The sequence below is a fragment of the Nomascus leucogenys genome, chromosome 4, assembly GCF_006542625.1.
Source record: "Nomascus leucogenys isolate Asia chromosome 4, Asia_NLE_v1, whole genome shotgun sequence".
In the NCBI taxonomy this organism is placed as follows: domain Eukaryota; kingdom Metazoa; phylum Chordata; class Mammalia; order Primates; family Hylobatidae; genus Nomascus; species Nomascus leucogenys.
In genome coordinates this window covers 103,684,932-103,706,341 of record NC_044384.1, presented here as the reverse complement: position 1 = coordinate 103,706,341, position 21,410 = coordinate 103,684,932, and the positions used below count along the sequence as shown (strand labels likewise).

The 21,410-nt window shown below is 41.4% G+C and overlaps 1 protein-coding gene and 1 pseudogene across 13 annotated transcripts in view; both read right to left on the bottom strand.

Annotated features, from left to right (window-relative positions):
• Nucleotides 1–21,410, bottom strand: part of MAP4 (microtubule associated protein 4) — a 238,383-nt gene that overhangs the window by 101,873 nt on the left and 115,100 nt on the right. The window lies entirely within an intron of this gene.
• Nucleotides 9,297–20,989, bottom strand: LOC115834843 (annotated as a pseudogene).

The window sequence follows — 21,410 nt, the reverse complement described above, 5'->3', positions numbered from 1 at the left end:
CCAAATAGTAAGACCTAATCATGGTTCACATACTCAACAAATATATAAGACTAGTTTTTCAAGTAGGTCAGTTTTGGAACACATTAATTGTAACTAGATTAGCTATTTTACAATTAAGACAACTTTATAAACTGCTTTAACTTGTAAAGGTTTTAAAATTACATTCTTTTGACTCTAAAGATTGTTATTTTACAGCATATTCTTAAATATTACTGTTGAGCCATATATATGACAATGGTGAACTTTAATGAATATCTGCACATCTGTAGTAAAATGCAATGCTACCTTCATTTTTTTGTTGGTATGCTAAAGAAACGTTTTAAAGTATCTCACTTTTTAAAAAATTGGTCAGATCGCAAGGTCAGGAGTTTGAGACCAGCCTGGCCAATATGGTGAAACTCCGTCTCTACTAAAAAATACAAAAATTGGTCGAGTGTGGCGGCACGCGCTTGTAGTCCCAACTACTTGGGGGGCTGAGGCAGAAAAATCACTTGAACTTTCGAGGCGGAGGTTGTAGTGAGCTGAGATCGCACCACTACACTCTAGCCTGAGTGACAGAGCAAGACTCCGTCTCGAAAAATAAATAAAATACAAAAAAAATTGGTTTGTGTAATTTATATGCTTACATATTTTTCCATGGTACTGTAGGTCATTTTAGTGATTAAATTTGACACTTTCGACAGAAAAACAGGTCAATTAGTTCCTTGGGATCAAAAAGGGGTTGACTGCAAAGGGGCAGGGGGAATTGTTAGAGTGATTTTACAATGGTTCTGCATCTTGAGTATGGTATGACTATGCATTTGTCAAATCTTAGGGTGAATTTTACTGAATGTAAATTCATGCTTCAATAAACAGGACTTTAAAAACTTACCAAAAAAACCACAAAACAACAACAAAAGGACTGGGTGCAGTTCACACCTGCAATCTCAGCAGGGGGGGCAAGGTAGGAGGCTTGAGCCCAGGAGTTCAAGACTAGAATGAGCAACATACAGAGACCCCATCTCCACAAAAAATAAAAAATTAACCAGGCACAGTGGCGCATTTCTGTAATCCCAGCTACTCAGGAGGCTGAGGTAGGAAGACTACTTGAGCCTAGCAGTTCGAAGTTACAGTGAGCTATGATCACGCCACTGCACTCCAGCCTGAGTGACTGAGTGAGACCCTGTCTCTAAATAAATAAATAAAACTTTTTTTAAAAAAGAGTCCACTATGTTTAATGAGGTAGAGATGCCAAAGTTTCCCTAGCAAGATGTAGAAGAGGCAATTCAAAAACTTAGGGAGACAGAAATGCTGGAACGGATTTTTCACGTGTAACTTATGTTACAAAAAAGCCTGGAAGATAATCCTTTCACTCAGGCACTGAGAAATCCATTAGTGAGGCTGGGCATGGTGGCTCACCCCTATAATCCTAGCACTTTGGGAGGCCGAGCCAGGTGGATCACTTGAGGCCAGGAGTTCAAGACCAGCCTGGCCAACATGGTGAAACCCTGACTATACTAAAAATACAAAAATTAGCCAGGTGTGGTGGTGCACAACTGTAATCTCAGCTACTTGGGAGGCTGAGACATGAGAATTACTTGAACCCAGGAGGCAGAGGTTGCAGTTAGCCAAGATCATGCCACTGTACTCCAGCCTGGGTGACAGAGTGAGACTCTGTCTCAAAAAAAAAAAAAAAACAACAACAACAAAACAGAAATGCATTAGTGAGGGGATCACCTTCATCCTTGAAAAGCTCTGTGGTTGCTCCCCTTTGCAGTGTGTCCCTGTTCCCCTAGACATGGGTTGGCAAACTTTATTTATAAAGGGCCACAGATAAACATTTTAGGTTTTACAGTCCCTAAGGTCTCTGTCACAACCCCCAGGTATGGCCATGGGAAATGCCACCACTAAGTGGGTTCCCTGATTTAAAGGGGTAACGGGATCCTAGAATAACAGAGGCCAAGTAGCAGCATGTAATCACCAAAGACAAGGTGGGAACATCTACTATAAAGACAGTAGAGTTGTATTGGTAATCAGAACACCTTGGCCCACCAGGATCTTTGGCAGTAATTGATCACAGTATTCCACAAGCAGCCTACCAAAACAGATTCATCTGCACAACTGAAAAAAAACTCCAGCTCTGGTAGTAAAAACCTGACTAGAAAAGTTTTGACCTCTCATCTAATTTCCAGACCCAAGTCAATTAACAAGCCCAGGTCCCCTGAGGAATAACCTGTAGTGTTCCCACAAGTACAAGTACATACTGTAAATCCTCATCCAAGCTTCCCCAAAGGCCATTTACTAGAGTGACTATGGATTAGAGAAAAGGAAATACCCAGACCTTTCAGGGATTACTAATTCCTGGGGACTCAAAATGCTACTGTAGCCTATCAGTCAAAGTGAGTGCTGACGGTGGTCAGGTAATAGATGAAATGCCTAGCTCAAGTCCACCTCACAGTGGACCCCATAGTACAATGGACCTACTTTGTTGTTATCTCCTCAGTTCCTGAATAAATACTTGGAACAGACATACTTGGCTATTGGCAGAACTCCCATATTGGCTTTCTGACCCAACTGATGAGTCATTTTAATAGTAAGGGCTAAATGGAAGCCCCTAGAACTTCCCCTCCCAACTAAGATATTAAGCCAGAAGCAATACCACATCTCAAGAATTAAAGAGCTTAATGCCACCATCAAAAGACTTGAAAGAAACAGGGTAGTGATACCTATTATATCTTGATTTAACTTGCCAGTTTGTCCTGTGCAGAAGTCAGATGGATCTTAGTGACTATCATAAACTCGTGGACTATCATAAACTTAATCTAGTGATGATTCCAATTGCAGCTGATGCCCCAGATATAGCATCTTTACTGGAGCAAATCAACATGGGTCACGGCACTTGGTATACTGCTATTAACCTGAATAATGCCTTTTTCTTCATACAAATCTGCAAGAACCACCAGAAGCACATTGCTTTTACCTGCCTTTTACGTGCCTATGAGTCTAGCCTCAGGGCTACGCCATTCTCCTACCATAACGTAGCCCACAGAGATCTTGATAGCGTGACATTCCAAAAAAAATAAATAAATAAGCACACACACACACGCACACACACTAGTCAACTATACTGACATTATGCTAATTGGGTCTGATAAATAGCAAGTAGCAAATACGTTAGATGCTTTAGTAAGACATATACAAACTAGTTGACGCGAGATAAACCCTACAAAAATTCAGAGACCCACTGCAGCAATGAAATGTCAGGATTCAATTGCTCAAAACATGTCAAAATTTCCCTTCCAAGGTGATTAAGTTGCTCTAATTAACATCACCAACAATGAAAAAGAGGGTACAATGTTTGGTAGGCTTCAACCCAGCTACAAAGTTACCTACAAGGCTGACAGTTTAGAGTGGGTTTCAGAGCAAGAGAAGATTCTATAGCAAGTTCAAGTTGTGGTTCAAGCTGCTCTGCCATTTAGGCCTTATGATCCGGCAGATCCAATGATACTTGAAGTGTCCTTGGCAAATAGGGATGCTGAATGGAGTCTTTAGCAAGCAAGAATAAGAGAATCACTGCCCAGACTTCTAGAATTTTGAGAAAATCTATGCCCTCTTTTGCAGAAAGTTATTCACCTTTCAAAAAATTGTTTCTGGCTTGCTATTGGGTCTTGGCAGAGACCAAATGCCTAACCATGGGACATAATGCAACCACGTGTCCTGAGCTTCTCATCAGGAACTAGATGTTATCCAACCTATGCAGTCTAGCTTGGCATGTGCAGCACGATCTATCATCAAGTGAAAAATACGTAAAAAAAAAAAAAAAATTTCAAGCAGGTCCAGAAATATGAGTAAGTTACATAGTAGGTAGCTCAGACTTCAGCATTGAGTCCTGTGGCATTGCTTCCTCTCCCTCAATCCAAGTCAATGGCCTCCTGAGAGCTCCATATGACCAGCTGACTGGGGAAAGAAAAAACTCAAGTCTGGTTTACACACAGCTCTGCACAACATGCCAGTATCACCCAAAAGTGGACAGCTGCAGCACTACAGCCCCATTTAAAGAGGTAGGACTGAAGGGCAGTGATGAAGAAAAATCTTCCCTTCAGAGGGCAGAACTTTGAGGGGTATATTTGGTTTTCCCTTTTGCCTGAGGTAAGACATGACCAGAAGCAGAGATTTATACTCATTTATGAATAATTATTAAAGATTTTGTGCAGCCATAAAAAATGATGAGTTCATCATCAGAATGAACAGGCAACCTACAGAATGGGAGAAAATTTTTGCAACCTACTCATCTGACAAAGGGCTAATATCGAGAATCTATAATGAACTCAAACAAATTTACAAGAAAAAAACAAACAACCCATCAGAAAGTGGCAGAGGACATGAACAGACACTTCTCAAAAGAAGACATTTATGCAGCCAGAAAACACATGAAGAAATGCTCATCATCACTGGCCATCAGAGAAATGCAAATCAAAACCACAGTGAGATACCATCTCACACCAGTTAGAATGGCCATCATTAAAAAATCAGGAAACAACAGGTGCTGGAGAGGATGTGGAGAAATAGGAACACTTTTACACTGTTGGTGGGACTGTAAACTAGTTCAACCATTGTGGAAGTCAGTGTGGCGATTCCTCAGGGATCTCGAACTAGAAATACCATTTGACCCAGCCATCCCATTACTGGGTATATACCCAAAGGACTATAAATCATGCTGCTATAAAGACACATGCACACGTATGTTTATGCGGCACTATTCACAATAGCAAAGAGTTGGAACCAACCCAAATGTCCAACAACGATAGACTGGATTAAGAAAATGTGGCACATATACACCATGGAATACTATGCAGCCATAAAAAATGATGAGTTCGTGTCCTTTGTAGGGACATGGATGAAACTGGAAAACATCATTCTCAGTAAACTATCACAAGGACAAAAAACCAAACACCGCATGTTCTCACTCATAGGTGGGAATTGAACAATGAGAACTCATGGACACAGGAAGGGGAACATCACACTCCGGGGACTGTTGTGGGGTGGGGGAGGGGGGAGGGACAGCATTAGGAGATACGCCTAATGCTAAATGACGAGTTAATGGGTGCAGGAAATCAACATGGCACATGGATACATATGTAAAAACCTGCACATTGTGCACATGTACCCTAAAACCTAAAGTATAATAAAAAAAAAAAAAAAAAAAAAAAAAAAAAAAAAAAAATGATGAGTTCGTGTCCTTTGTAGGGACATGGATGAAACTGGAAAACATCATTCTCAGTAAACTATCGCAAGGACAAAAAACCAAACACCGCATGTTCTCTCTCATAGGTGGGAATTGAACAATGAGAACTCATGGACCCAGGAAGGGAACATCACACTCCGGGGACTGTTGTGGGTGGGGGGAGGGGGAGGGACAGCATTAGGAGATACACCTAATGCTAAATGACGAGTTAATGGGTGCAGGAAATCAACATGGCACATGGATACATATGTAACAAACCTGCACATTGTGCACATGTACCCTAAAACCCTAAAGTATAATAAAAAAAAAAATTATAAAAAAAAATAAAATAAAAAAAATAAAAAATAAAAAAAAAAAGCTTACACACACACACACAAAAAAAGATTTTGTTGGCTAGTTAGGAACTTGGAAGGAAATGGTGACAAGGAAATCTTGGGGAAAGATATGCAGATGAAACTCTCAGAACAGGCACAGACTGTGAAGATATTTGTGTCCCATGTGAATAATCATTTGCATTCACTGTAGAGGAGGCTCTTAATAAGCAAGTTGACAAAATGATGTACTTCATGAATATCAATGTTAGACACTTTCCATAGCTACCAGAGTGCTTGCTCAATAAAACCCATGGAAAAAATGATCATGAAGGCTGTGCATGGGCTCAACAACATGATCTTCCTGTAAACAGGGCTGACCTGACTAAAGCTACTGCTAAATGTCTAATCTGTTAATGGCACAGACTAGCTCTGAGCCCTGAATATGCACCATTTCCCAAAAACTAACTAACCACCTGGTGGCAAGTTGATTACGCTGGACTTCTATTATGGGGAATAAGGGCAGGGTGAGGGAAGAGATTTGTCCTCACTAGAATAGACATGTATTCTGGATACAGATTTGCCTTCTCTGCCTATAATGTTTTTGTCAGTTCCACCACCCATGAACTTATATAGAAGTGCCCAATCTACCACCATGACATTCCACACAGCGTTGTGGCTGCTTCTTTTTTTGAGACGAGGTCTCCCTCTGTCGCCCAGTCTGGAGTGCAGTGGTGTGATCTTGGCTCACTGCAACCTCTGCCTCCTGGGTTCAAGCGATTCTCCCGCCTCAGCCTCCCAAGTAGCTGGGACTACAGGCATGTGCCACCATGCCCGGCTAATTTTTTTAAAATTTTTAGTAGAGATGGGGTTTCACCATGTTAGCCAGGCTGGTCTTGAACTCCTAACCTCAGGCAATCTGCCCGCCTCAGCCTCCCAAAGTGCTGGGATTACAGGTGTGAGCCACCACACCTGGCCAAAAAAAAAATATATTTTTAAAATAGAGACAAGGTCTCACTATGTTACCCAGGCTGGTCTCAAACTCCTTGGCTCAAGTGATCCTCCTGCGTTGGCCTCCCAAAGTGCTGGGGTTACAGGCATATGCCACCGTGTCAAGCCCACACAGCATTGCTCCTGACCAAGAAAGTCATTTCATAGTAAAGAAATGCAGAAATGGGTTCATGTCCATGGACTTAACTGGTGTCGTCACACCCTATCACACAGAATGGTTGGCCTAATTAAAATAGGGAATTGATTACTGAAGACTAAGTTACAGTTTCAGGGAGACAGCATCCCGAAAGGATGGGGTAATGATTTCAATCAGAGACCCCCTACATGGTGCTGTCTCCTCCCACAATCAGAATATACAGGTCTGGGAATCAAAGGATAGAAGTGTGTGCGGCTCCACTCACTATTATATCTAGCAATCACTGAATATTTGCTTTCACTCCTAACAACTGAGTTCTGCTGGCTTGGAAATGTTAGTCTCTAAGCAGGAAATATATCTACTAGCATACACAACAATGGTTCAATTGCATCAGAAGATGAGACTGCCACTTGGCTACTTGGGACTCCTTACACCACTGAACCGACAGGCTGAACCTACTGGTTGGGAAAGATTGAGCCGAATTGTCAAGGGGAAACTGGATTGCTGCTACACAGTGAAAGCAAGGAGGACTATGTCTGAAACCCAAGGGATTATCTAAGGCACCTCTTAATACTTCCATGCCAAAAATAAAGATTAATGGAAAACTACAGCAACCAAAAAAGGACTGGACTAATGAGGGAATAAAAATTTGAGTCATTTCACCAGGTAAAGAACCTCAACCAGCTGAGGTTCGTGCTGAGGGCAAGGGAAACATGAAACAGGTAACTGAAGAAAGAAGCCTAGATATCAACTATGGCCTCATTACTAATCACAGAAGTGAGAATGATGAACTTTCTCTTTGTTATATTTGGTATTTATTTGTATATTCTAACCATTTTCTTCCTTCCTTCTTCCCATTATTATTAAGTTGGAATTAGTTCAGTTTAGTTTTGTTTCTTTGAGACGGAGTCTCACTCTGTTGCCCAGGCTGGAGTGCAGTAGTGCGATCTTGGCTCACTGAAACCTCCGCCTCCCAGGTTCAAGTGATTCTCTTGCCTCAGCCTCCTGAGTAGCTGGGATTACAGGGGTGTGTACCACACCCAGCTAATTTTTTTTTTTTTTGAGACCAAATCTCACTCTGTCATCAGGCTGGAGTGCAGTGGCAAGATCTCAGCTCACTGCAACCTCCGCCTCCCGAGTTCAAGCAATTCTCCTGCCTCAGCTTCCCAAGTAGCTGGGACTATAGGCGTGTGCCACCACACCTGGCTAATTTTTGTATTTTTAGCAGAGACGGGGTTTCACCATGTTGGCCAGGATGGTCTTGATCTCTTGACCTCATGATCCACCCAACTCGGCCTCCCAAAGTGCTGAAATTACAGGCATGAGCCACCGCACCCGGCTTGAAATTAGATTTATAATACAACTTTTGGTAACAAACTAGTCAGTGAAACTTTGTTTTCTTCCACATGAAAATCTTTAACGCTTATGCTGATGCATATCTGAATGCTTATCTCAAAGTGTGCAGTAAAAAAAAAAAGGCAGTTTAAGAAAATTTGAGCATTTCAAAGAAAGCACTTTTAAAAATGTATATACATGAAGGTGGCCGGGCATGGTGACTCACACACCTGTAATCCCAGCACTTTTGGGGGCCAAGCGGGTGGATCACCTGAGGTCAGGAGTTCGAGACCAGCCTGGAGAACCCTTGTCTCTACTAAAAGTATAAAAATCAGCCAAGCGTGGTGGCACACACCTGTGGTCCCGGCTACTTGGGAGGCTGAGAGGCAGGAGAATCGCTTGAACATGGGAGGCAGCGGTTGCAGTGAGCCAAGATGGTGCCATTGCACTCCAGCCTGGGCAAAAGAGTGATTTTCAAGAAAAAAAAAAAAATGTGGCTGGGCGCGGTGGCTCACGTCTGTAATCCCAGCACTTTTGGAGGCCAAGGTGGGCAGATCACGAGGTCAGGAGATCGAGACCATCCTGGCTAACACAGTGAAACCCCGTCTCTACTAAAAATACAAAAAGAAAGTAGCTGGGCATGGTGGCAGGAGCCTGCAGTCCCAGCTACTTGGGAGGCTGAGGCAGGAGAGTGGCGTGAACCCGGGAGGTGAAGCTTGCAGTGAGCCAAGATCGTGCCACTGCATTCCAGCCTGGGCGACAGAGCAAGACTCCGTCTCAAAAAAAAAAAAAAAAAAAATGTATATACATGAAGAACATTTTGCTATATCATGAAATAAATGTAGTGCTGTAAGATAAAGGAAGATGAATATAAATGGAGTTTTGGCCATTTTTTATTTTTTTGAGATGGAGTCTTGCTCTGTTGCCCAGGCTGGAGTGCAGTGCTGCGATCTTGGTTCAATGAAACCTCTGCCTCCTGGGTTCAAGCAATTCTCCTGCCTCAGCCTCCCAAGTAACTGGGATTACAGGCATTCACCACCATGCCCAGCTAACTTTTTGTATTTTTAGTAGAGACAGGGTTTCATCGTGTTGGCCAGGCTGGTCTTGAATTTGGGATATCAAGTGATCCGCCTGCCTCGCCTCCCAAAGTGCTGGGATTACAGGCGTGAGCCACCATGCCCGGGCAGAGTTATGGCCATTTTGCCCCTCCACATGCTGCAGCCATCTTTAACCTGTTTAACTTAATGATTATAGTTTTGTTTTTCTTTTTTCATCCTATTCAGTATATTTCAGGATATTCAGCAGATGCTTGTAATTCTGGAGGTTCAAATCACTGGTAAAAGTTTATTCTGTTTCCTCAGTTTTTCAGGAGCTTTTCTCCATAAAATGATCTGCTGCCTAAAGTACCCTCTGTCTTCCTCATCAACAGGTGCTAAATTCAAAAAGTACCTTACTGAAACTTTTTTGTTCATAACTTTCATTGTTGGAGTTAGGTCATATCCTGCTAACAATAGTCTTATTGATCATTTGTAACCCCATATGTTGTATTTTTATTCTTACTTATAAGAGGTAAATTTTTGTAACAGTCACATCCTTTAAATGATACTTCATTATATTCAAATTCTATATGTAGACAATCTTTTTTTTTTTTTTTTGAGACGGAGTCTCGCTCTGTCGCCCAGGCTGGAGTGCAGTGGCGCAATCTTGGCTCACTGCAAGCTCCGCCTCCCAGGTTCACGCCATTCTCCTGCCTCAGCCTCTCGGAGTAGCTGGGACTACAGGCGCCCGCCACCATGCCCAGCTAATTTTTTTGTATTTTTTAGTAGAGATGGGGTTTCACCGTGGTCTCAATCTCCTGACCTCGTGATCCGCCCACCTCAGCCTCCCAAAGTGCTGGGATTACAAACGTGAGCCACCGTGCCCAGCCTCAAATTCTGTATGTAGACAATCTTCAATGCCCACTTCCATCAGGATAGCTGGCAAGTTGGTGAACAGTAAGATCACATTCTTTTTACCAAGTCTGTCAGTCTTCTTACTACTAACACTTCAATACATCAAGAGGACATTAGCACCAATGTAAGATTCTCATGACTTTTCAACATGTATAAATCCAAAATCACAACTTCTGAGTCAGTTCTCCAGGTAAGGCTAGTTCTTCCACTAGGTTTACAAACTCTTGAATATTATTCTTATCACAGAAAAGTTCAATTTGACTTACAAATTCAATTCTAATGTTGTGGTGCTCTAGCCTCTTTCTAGACTCTTTCACCTTTCCTGAAACAGATTCTCCATCATAGAGGAGATAGTGTTTTTCTACTTTGCCATTTTCAGTTTTCACTTCTGCCATTTTCTTTGTTTCCTTATCATTAAGGACAATGTCAATCTCACAAATCGGACCAAAAAAGCCTCCAAAAAACCTCACTGTCAGTGATACTGCCACATCCCCCAATACTTCACTCCTCTTCCCTCAGAACTCCAAGCCCCCGGCTCCCATCACATGACCTTGGCCCTCTGCCGCTGGAACTTCTATTTGAGGACTAATAAACAGCCAGCAGGCCAGGCACAGTGGCTCACACCTATAATCCCAGGACATTGGGAGGCTGAGGCCAGAGGATTGCTTGAGCTCAGGAGTTTGAGACTAGCCTGGGCAACACAGCAAAATCCCAACTCTATTAAAAACAAACAAACAAACAAAAATATAGCCAGCAATGGATACAATGACTATGGGGCTGAGCATGTCCTCATTCCTCATTTTAGAACAAGGGTGAGAGTTTCACCCTCTGACATAGCTGTATCTTGTTAGGTAGAAACATAAGAGTTTCACTGTTATATGGGAGCTCAAATGTGTGTAAAGTGCATATGGAAGCTAAGTAGCCAAAACAATAGGCTATGCAAGTAATCAATATATTGCCTCTCAATTCCAAATCTACCTTTCATTGCCCTGCTTGTAATAATGTAAACATTTCTTCCTAGACAGCTGGCATGATGACACTAAGCTTAGTAGAGGGCATGGAAGGAAAGGGTTTCTCTTCCTGGTTCTAGTGTGCTTTTACATCTTCTTACTTCCATGGTGCTCTGCTGGTGTGCGGAACACCCCATGGTGCTCATCCCAACAAGCTTTAGTGGGCACTCTCATGGACATCTTCCCAGGCAAGTTCCACCAGTGCCTCAAACTGGCTTGCTGGTGATGCCGTAGCACCCCCAAGTACAGCTTCCTGCTTAACTACCTTTGAGGTAGGAGATCAGCAGGCCTTAATTTCCTGTCGTACCCTGCTGATTGGAACAAGATCTGGCTGAAACCAGCAGATGCTGACAAAAGTAACCTCTAGTTGCCCTCATGGTTTATTAGCATAAAGACACTCCTACCAGTGCCATGGCAGTTTACAAATGCCATGGCAACAGCCTAGAAGTTACCTTATCGGATTCCAGAAACTTCCAGCCCCTTTTCCAGAAAGTTCTAAATAACCTGCCTCTTAATTAGCATATAATTAATAACAGATATAAACAGCTAGCTAGCAGCCCACAGATACCGATTCTGGGCACACTGCCTATGGGTTAGCCCTGCTCAGCAAGAAGCAGCACTGGTTAAATAAAAGTTTCTTTCTCTCACTACTGGCTCACCCTTAAATTCTTTCCTGGCAAAGCCAAGAACCCTCCTGTGTTAAGCCCCAGTGTGGGGGCTTGTTTGCCCCACATCACCCTGACCTGCAACAACTCACCAAATATCTTTACTACCAAATGGAGACTTCCTCCAAGATATGCAATCAGCTTTGGGGGTGGGGGGAGGATACTTTTCCAAATTTGTTATTTCTTTGTGTACTCTGCCCCAGCCCTAAGGGTAGTGACTATTCCCTGTATCTGTCATTCCTGTATTCTTTAGAGTTCTCGTTACCCCTGTAGTAAATTCTCTGTTCAATTTATGGTGTAGCTTCTGTCTCCTGAATAGACTCTGATCCAAATATTGGTCATTAAAAACAGCATAAATCTACATAATAGGAAAGAGTAGAAGAAAAAATGAAAGACGTTTAACCCAAAGAAAATAAATCAGAAGGCACATGTTAATCTCTAAATGTCTAAAAAGCTATCACCTACCGCAGAACATACTGTATCTCTGTTGCTCAGCACTAATAGCAGCAGCAGAAACAGCAGAACGCCTGTTCGTTTTACACAGAAAAACTGAAGACCAGAAATATTAATTTGTTAAATAGAAAGCAAAATCCTTCAATGAAGACCTCTAAGGAGTCTAATGTTAAGTTTACAGTTGACATAGTTTTGCATCTTCTCATTTCATTTTAAATTGCTGAAAACCCACTGGAGGGCCAGGCTTGCCAGTTTTTTGCAGTGAGAGTCCTAAGTTAATGTTTTCACAAGAAACAAAACAAAAAAACTCTTCTTTCAGTCTGCCTGGAGCTCACTTTCGAAGTTTCACCTCCAGTTTTGTCCTCTAGAAACAGAGCATTTCTGCTTCACAATGGACCGATATGCTCCAGTTACATCCAATTAAAATACTGTTGCACAACCAATTAAGTAGGAAAAGCGGCTGATGGTCAAACAGAATGATTTATTAACAAAAGTATATAATGGGTTGAACTGTAAGGACTTTCTATGTGAACATTAATCATCATTCTAATATCATCTTACATTTAAATATTAACCCCTTCAACAAGGTCGCAAAGCACTGAAAATAATTTCTGTCACTTCAGGCAAACAACTATTTTTATAGAGCTCTCCTTTTACACAGCAAGAATCTTAGCCTCAAAGAGGGCAAACAACTTGCCTAAGAAATAAAAGCTAGTAGGTGCTCTATCCACAGCTTCCTCAAAATTTAAACAAATTCATGACAGATAACACATTTCCAGAAAGATGTGTACCAATAACCTGGCAAGAATTATTGCAATAGTATCTGGTCTTGTTTTTAAGTTTCTTTTCCCATGTGAGGCCGGAAGCAAATAGATATTGAAGATTATTCATTCAATAGCTACAGAGGATCTACTATCCACCAGACAGTGTTCTAGGTGCTGGGCCACAGCAGTGACCAAAACAAAAGCCCTGTCCCTCTCATAAAATTTGTTTCTATAATATCTTCTTCTGCTGGGGAAAGGCAGATAAGTAAACCATACAAATTATTAGAAAGTGACATGACAAATGCCACGAAGAAAATTCAAGTAGAACAGTGGGATGAACAAATAGAAGGGGTGCAATTTTTAAAAAGATAGTCGAGAAGTACTCATTGAGAAAGTGAAGAGTCAATCATGAATATATCAGAGGGAAGAACATTCCAGGCAGAGAAAACTGCTAGTGCTCAGAGCTCAAGGCAGATGCCCACCTGGCTTGTTCAAGGAACAGTAGCAAGAACACCACGAAGCAAAGTACGTAAAGGGGTAACTAAGAAAAGATCTGGTCAGAAAGATGACAAGGACATCATAGGGCCTTGTGGTATTTCATAAGGACTTTGGCTTTTACTCTGAGATGGGAAACCACTGGAGGGTTCTGTGCAAAAGAACAGCACGATCAATGTACAGGACCACTGTAGATGTTTTTAAGAATATGCTGCAGGGAGCAAGCAAATGAAAGCAGAGAGACTAATTTGGGAAGTTATTACAGTAGTCAAGGTTAATGATGGTGGTCCAATCAGGGAGAGAGCAGTGCAGGTGGCGAGATGTGGTCAGGTTCCAAATATCTTTTTCTGACAAACTGGGTGTGGGGTGTGAGAGGAGCAGAAGAGGATAGGGAAACCAAATGTTTAGCCTGAACAACTAGGACAGAATTTCCATTTAATGAGATGGGGAGGCAGGTGGTTTTTTCCTTCTTTTTCTTCTTTGTTTTGATTTTGGGGTGGGGCAATCATGCATTCAGTTTAGAACATTTCAAATTTGAGATGTCAATTCTACATCCAAATGGAGATTTCAAGCTCGAATTTCAAATTTCCTTAGTTCTCACTCAACCCCCTCATGGAATTTAACCAATATTGTATCTGTTCTTACAAAATGTTCCCTATAACTGCTTAGCATTTAAGCAATGTTTACATATTTGTGTATTTCTCTCTGCAACTGGACAAACCAGAACAAACTCACAAGATACCTAACATATAAAGCACCCCTTTAATTCTGAAGAGATGTGATATAAACGATGGTTAATTTGAAATTTTTTTCCCTTTAAATATGAGCTGCATTTGTTTATTTCTACCATTTTAATGATTTTTAAGTGTACAGTTCAGTGGTATTAAGTATATTCACATTGTTGTGCAATCATCACCACCATCCATCTCCAGAACTTTTTCATCTTGCAAATCAGAAACTTTGTACCCATTAAGCAACAACACCTCCATTCCCCGCCTCTCCCAGCCCCTGGGAACCACCATTCTACTTTGTTTCTGTAAATTTGACTACTTAAGGTAATTCATATAAATGGAGTATATTTGTATTTGTTTCTGTAAATTTGACTACTTTAGGTACCGCATATAAATTTGTATTTTTGTGACTGGCTTTTTTCACTTAGCACAGTGTCTTCAAGGTTTATTCATGTTGTACCATATCAGAATCTCCTTCCTTTTTAAGGCTAAATAACGTTCCATTATATGAATGTACCACATTTTTGTTTATTCATTCCATGTGTTGATGGGACATTTGGGTTGCTTCCATCTTTTGGCCACTATGAATAATGCTGCTACAAACATGAGTGTACAAATATCTGTTCAAGTCCCTGATTTCAATTCCTTTGGGCATATATCCAGGAGTTGGGTTGCTGGATCTTACAATAATTCTGTTTTTAATTTTTTGAGGAGCCATACTATTTTCCATAGCGCTTTCATTTTACGTTCCTACCAGCAGTACACAAGGGTTCTAATTTTTCCACATCCTTGTAAACACTTGTTAATTTCTGTTCTTGTTTTCATACTAGCCATCCTAATGAGTATGAAGTGATATTTCATTGTGGTTTTGATTTGCATTTCTCTAATGATTAATGATGCTGAGCATCTTTTCATGTATTTCTTGGCAATTTTTGTATCTTTTATGAAGAAATGTTTCTTCAAGTCCTTTGCCCATATTTTTAATTTTTGTTGTTGAGCTCTAGGAGTTATTTACATATTCTGGATATTAACTCCTGAGAAGATATAAGATTTGCAAATATTTTGCTTCCATGGGTTGCCTTTTCACTCTACAGAGATAGACAAAAATTTTCAATTTTCATATAGCCTAATTTATCTGTTTTTTCTTTTATTGTCTGTGTTTTTGGTGTATATCCAAGAAAACACTGCCAAATCCAATGTCATGAAGATTTCCCCCTATGTTTTCTTCTAAGAAATGTATAGCCTCGGTGCTTTGTTTAGGTCTTTGATCCATTTTAAGTTAATTTTTGAATATGATATAAGATAAGGGCCCAACTTAAAAAAAAAAGAGAGAGGGAGAGACAGGATTTCTCTCTGTCTCCCAGGATGAAGTGCAGTGGTGTACTTTACCATAGCTCACTGTAGCCTTGAACTCCTCAGCTCAAAGGATCCTCCTGCCTCAGCTTCCTGAGTAGCTGGGACTACAGGCCCACACTACTTTTTTTTTTTTTTTTTTTGAGACGGAGTCTTGCTCTGTTGCCCAGGCTGAAGTGCAGTGGCGCAATCTCAGCTCACTGTAAGCTCCGCCTCCTGGGTTCACGCCATTCTCCTGCCTCAGCCTCTCGAGTAGCTGGGACTACAGGTGCCCGCCACCACGCCCAGCTAATTTTTTGTATTTTTTAGTAGAGACAGGGTTTCTCCATGTTAGCCAGGATGGTCTCAATCTCCTGACCTCGTGATCTGCCCTCCTGGGACTCTCAAAGTATTGGGATTACAGGCGTGAGCCACTGCACCCGCCCAATTTTTTTCTCTTTTAAGAGATGAGGTCTTCCTATGGTGCCTAGGCTGGTCTTGAACTCCTTGCCTCAAGCAATCCTATCACTTGGCCTCCCAAAGTGCTGGGATTATTGGCATAAACCACTGTTCCCAGCAGGATCCAACTTTTTTATGTGGATATCCTGTTTTCCCCACATCATTTATTGAAAACACTATCCTTTCCCATTGAATGGTCCTGGTACCGTTGTCTAAAATCATCTTACCACGTATAAAAGAGTTTATTTCTGGGCTTTCCATTCCATTCCTTGATCTATATGTCTCTCTTTAAGTCAATACCACACAGTTTTGATTATTATAGCATTTCAGTAAGTTTTGAAAATCAACAAATGAGACTTCCAACTTTGTTCTTTTTCAAGATTGTTTTGGCTATTCAGGAGGGCTCCTTAAGATTCCAAATGGATTTTTCTATCTCTGCAAAAAATATTGTTGAGATTTTGAGGAAAAAAGATCATCTTTTAAAAACACATTTAGGGCCGGGCACAGTGGCTCACGCCTGTAATCCCAGCACTTTGGGAGGCCGAGGCAGGTGGATCACCTGAGGTCGGGAGTTCAAGACCAGCCTGACCAACATGGAGAAACCCCATCTCTACTAAAAATACAAAATTAGCCGGGCGTGGTGGCACATGCCCGTAATCCCAGCTACTTGGAAGGCTGAGGCAGGAGAATTGCTTGAACCCGGAGGCGGAGGTTGCAGTGAGCCGAGAACGGGTCACTGCACTCCAGCCTGGGCGACAGAGCGAGACTCCGTCACAAAAAACAAAACAAAACAAAACAAAAAACACATTTAGGTTGGGTGCAGTGGCTTATGCCTGTAATCCCAGCACTTTGGGAGGCCGAGATGGGCGGATCACTCAGGTCAGGAGTTTTAGACCAGCCTGGCCAACGTGGTAAAATGCTGTCTCTACTGAAAATACAAAAATTAGCTGGGCATGGCGGCAGGCGCCTGTAATCTCGGCTACTCGGCAGGGTGAGGCAAGAGAATCACTTGAACCCGGAAGGTGGAGGCTGCAGTGAGCCAAAATCATGCCACTGCACTCCAGCCTGTGCAACAAAGCAAAACTCTTTCTCAAAAATAATAAAATAAAATAAAATAAAATAAAACACACATTTAGGCCGGACACAGTGACTCACACCTGCAATCCCAGTACTTTGGGAGGCCGAGGTGGGAAGAACACTTGAAGCAAAGAGTTCAAGCCCATCCTGGGCAGAAAAGCAAGACCCTATCTCTGCAAAAGATTTTAAAAATTAGCCAGGCATGGTGGTGTGCACCTGTAGTCCTAGCTACTTGGGAAACTGAGGCGGGAGGATTACTTGAACCCAGAGTTCCAGGCTGCTATGATCACAGCACTGCACTCCAGCCTGGGTGACAGAGTAAGACCCTGCCTCAAAACAAAAAAACACTTTAAATCGTCCTACCAGTGACCAACATTTCGGCTGCTGCTTTTGAGGCCCCTAGAGGCACATAGTTGTAGTGATCATTTGTGTGTATCTTTCTTATCCACAACCGTAGCATTTTTCACAAGGAATTTATTCTTGAGAAATGTAAAAAGCATGTAAAATTTAAAGCTAACAGAACTAGAGCAAGCAATAGACTATCCAATAATAATTGTTGGATACTGCAATACCTCACTTTCACTAATGGATAGAACAAGACAGAATACCAACGAGGAAAGAGAAGACTTATATAACACTATACACCAACTAGATCTAACAGACATCTTACAGAACATTCCACCCCCATCAAGAGCAGAATATACATTCTTCTTCAGGACAGACCATATGTTAGGCCAGAAAACAAGCCTCGATATATTGAAAGGGATTGAAAGAATACCAATTATGTTCTCCAACCACAATGGGATGAAATTAGAAAGTAAACAGAAGATTGGGGAATGCACAAACATGCAGAAATTAACACACTCCTAAATAATCAACACGTCAAATAAATCACAAAAGAAATTAGAAAATACTTTCAGATGAATGAAAATGAAAACACAACATATCAAATCTTAAGAGGTACAGCTAAAACAGTGGTAAGAGGGAAATTTATAGCCATAAACACCTATATTAAAAGAATAAAATAAAATAAAAATCACCAATCACTAACATAACCTTCTACCAAAAGAAACTAGAAAAATAGCAAACTAAACTCAAATTAGGCAGAAGGAGGGAAATAAAAAGATTAAAGTGAAAATAAACGAAACAGAGGAGAGAAAATAGAGAAAACTCACCAAAACTGAAAGTTGGTTCTTTCAAAAGATGAAAAAAATTGACATACTTTTAACTACATTTATGAAGAAAAAAGGAGACAGGATTCAAACTACTAAAACCAGAAATAAAAAGGAGATATCACTATGAATCTTACAGGAATAAAAATGGTTTATAAGGGAATACTAAGAACTGTAGGCAAGCAAATTACATAACCTAGATTAAATGAACAAATTTCTAGAAACATAAAAACTACTAAAACTAACTCAAGAAAAAAACGTTTGGGTGGAAAATTCCAAAACTAACATCTGTGGCTATCTCTATAGTTGCTAACAATGCAGCTCAAGAATTAGCACCTGGCTAGGTACAGTGGCTCACGCCTGTAATCCTAGCACTTTGGGAGGCCAAGGCGGGTGGATTACCTGAGGTTGGGAGCTCAAGAACAGCCTGGCCAACATGCCGAAACCCCATCTCTACTAAAAACACAACAATTAGCCAGACATGGTGGTGGGAGCCTGTAACCCCAGCTACTCGGGAGGCTGAGGCAGGAGAATCACGAGCCCCAGAGGCAGAGGTTGCAGTGAGCCAAATCATGCCATTGCACTCCAGCCTGGGCAATAAGAGCGAAACTCTGTCTTGTGGGGCACGGGGAGAGAAAAAAAATGATTAGTGCCATAATAGATGGAGTTCCTTCAAATTTCCTCTACAGAGTTGAAGGATCGCATCCTCTATGGTAAGGCATAAGCAGACAAATCTTACGTTAAGAGAATCTTGCTTTGAATTAACCTCTTGGTTAATGAGATACTTCTTGTGCCCCCACCTCACACTCTGTTAAGTTCACCATTTATTCTAGCTATTGCTACAGCATCCAGCTGCACATAGGTGTGATTTGACAGCACTTTGTATCAACCAAACCAGAGTTTTCTGCCCTACGACTTCTCTGACACCAAGAGACAAGACATCTGCAACCTGGCACCGCACACGTGCAAATCCAGAAGTACAAGAGTGTAAGGCCCAGGAGGCGGAGCTTGCAGTGAGCCGAGATCACACCACTGCGCTCCAGCCTGGGTGACAGAGCGAGACTGTCTCAAAAAAAAAAAGTGTTAAGCAATGAGAGATGGTAAATGGTGAATAAACGTTATCCATTTCTATAACCGAGATACTCAGGTAGAGAGGCATTCTATACAGGTCCTCAAAAGACCCCAAAAGACTTAATTAAGCCCACTTTGCTCACAGCGGTGACTAGGCTAGTAGTCATACTTCACTGTATTGTCTTTTCCTCTGATTTCACTTTTCCCAGTATCCCACTCTTGTGCCCTGGGGCCACTTCCCAAAATAAACTACCTACATGCAAAGCCCTTGCCTCAGTGTGGATTTTCTCTCAGTAACTAGAACTTAAGATAGGTTTTTTAAAAAGTCTTTAAAGGCTGGGCACGGTGGCTCATGCCTGTAATCCCAGCACTTTGGGAGGCCGAGGTGGGCAGATCACCTGAGGTTGGGAGTTCGAGACCAGCCTGACCAACATGGAGAAACCACGTCTCTACTAAAAATACAAAATTAGCCAGGTGTGGTGGCACATGCCTGTAATTCCAGCTACTCGGGAGGCTGAGGCAGGAGAATTGCTTGAACTCAGGAGGCGGAGGTTGTGGTGAGCCGAGATCGTGCCATTGCACTGCACTCCAGCCTGGGGAACAAGAGCGAAACTCCATCTCAAAAAAAACAAAAAAACAAAAAAACAAAAAACATCAGAAGGCTGGGCGCGGTGGCTCACACCTACAATCCCAGCACTTTGGGAGGCAGAGGCAGGTGGATCACCAGAGGTCAGGAGTTCCAGATCAGCCTGGCCAACATGGTAAAGCTCCATCTCTACTAAAAATACAAAAAATTAGCTGGGCATTGTGGCGGGCACCTGTAAGCCCAGCTACAGCTACTTGGGAGGCTGAGGCAGGTGAATCGCTTGAACCTGGGAGACGGAGGTTGCAGTGAGCTAAGATCGTGCCACTGCATTCAAGCCTGGGCAAATGGGCAACAAGGGCAAAACTTCGTCTCAAAAACAAAAACAAACAAAAAAAATCAGAATTATATTTTCACTTAAAGCTCAAGAAGAAGCTATTTTGTCTTATTCAATACAAAACCCCAAAAGAAATTGAAATAACAGGGCTTAGAGTATAATTAAATGCTTGGCTTAGAAAAGGATTCTAGTCCATGAGCTGGTTTCAATGGAGTCCTAAACACTCTAAAAGTAAATGTAACATCTTGTACATGGGTATATGTGGACTTTTCTGAAGAGAAATTCTGTATTTTTATTAGAAAACCATGAACCAAAAAAACTTTAAGAAACATTAGGTGCTGTTAATTTACTGATGTGTCCCTAGCATGCAACTCATTATCTGGAAAATGAAAGAAAAGAAATAAAACTTTGTTCCAGGAATTTGGTGGAGTTGGGATGGATGTCTTGCTATGTCTATACATGGCAACATAGTATGCAGCTTATGTTTGGGCTCCACTTGTGAGTTATGATGCCAATTTATGGCATGGCTCCAATAGCTGTTCAGAAACTCTAACACACCACAGACTTATTTATCTGTTAATATTTCACATTTTTGGTGCTTTTGCATTTTTCTGATACTGAATCCTTTGCATCCTACCAGATGAGATAGTGATGAAGCACATAGAATACCTTCTGTGTCATGACATTCTAAAAAAGTAGTTTTACTGTTTCACTGCTGGCATGACTTTACACATGCAAACAGTTATCACAATAATAAACCATTTACCTACTCTAATTACGATGAAAACAATCAGTAACACTGCCATTTGTACAGCACTTAGTGCAATGTGTCTAGCCCCAAACACTGTAAATAAGAGTAATTTACCTCCATGGTCGCACAGATCTTTATCCCACAAATAATTTGTAGTTAAGTCTTGTTAAACCTTCACTGTAATGGAAACGGCATCAACATAAAATTGAGGATAATCCAGTATTACACATGATTTAGGAATGAAACTAACATTCTGTGCCTGCCGGACCTGTCCTGTGTCTTTGCCTAGAACACCCTCTAGCTTCCCACCATATTATCAAGTCAATAAGGAGGAAGAATCCAAATGAAGCCAGGTTTCACTTTGCATCAGGGATGAGTACAATAACAAAATTCAAGAATTGCTTCAATTACCAAAAGCTTTAAACCTAGGGTATGTATAAGAAAGTTAATGGTCAATTATTCCTTACAGTATTTAAAATCTGTGCTTTAAACCTGAGAACAGATTACTGAGCTGTTTTAATAAAAAGGAAATCTAAAAACA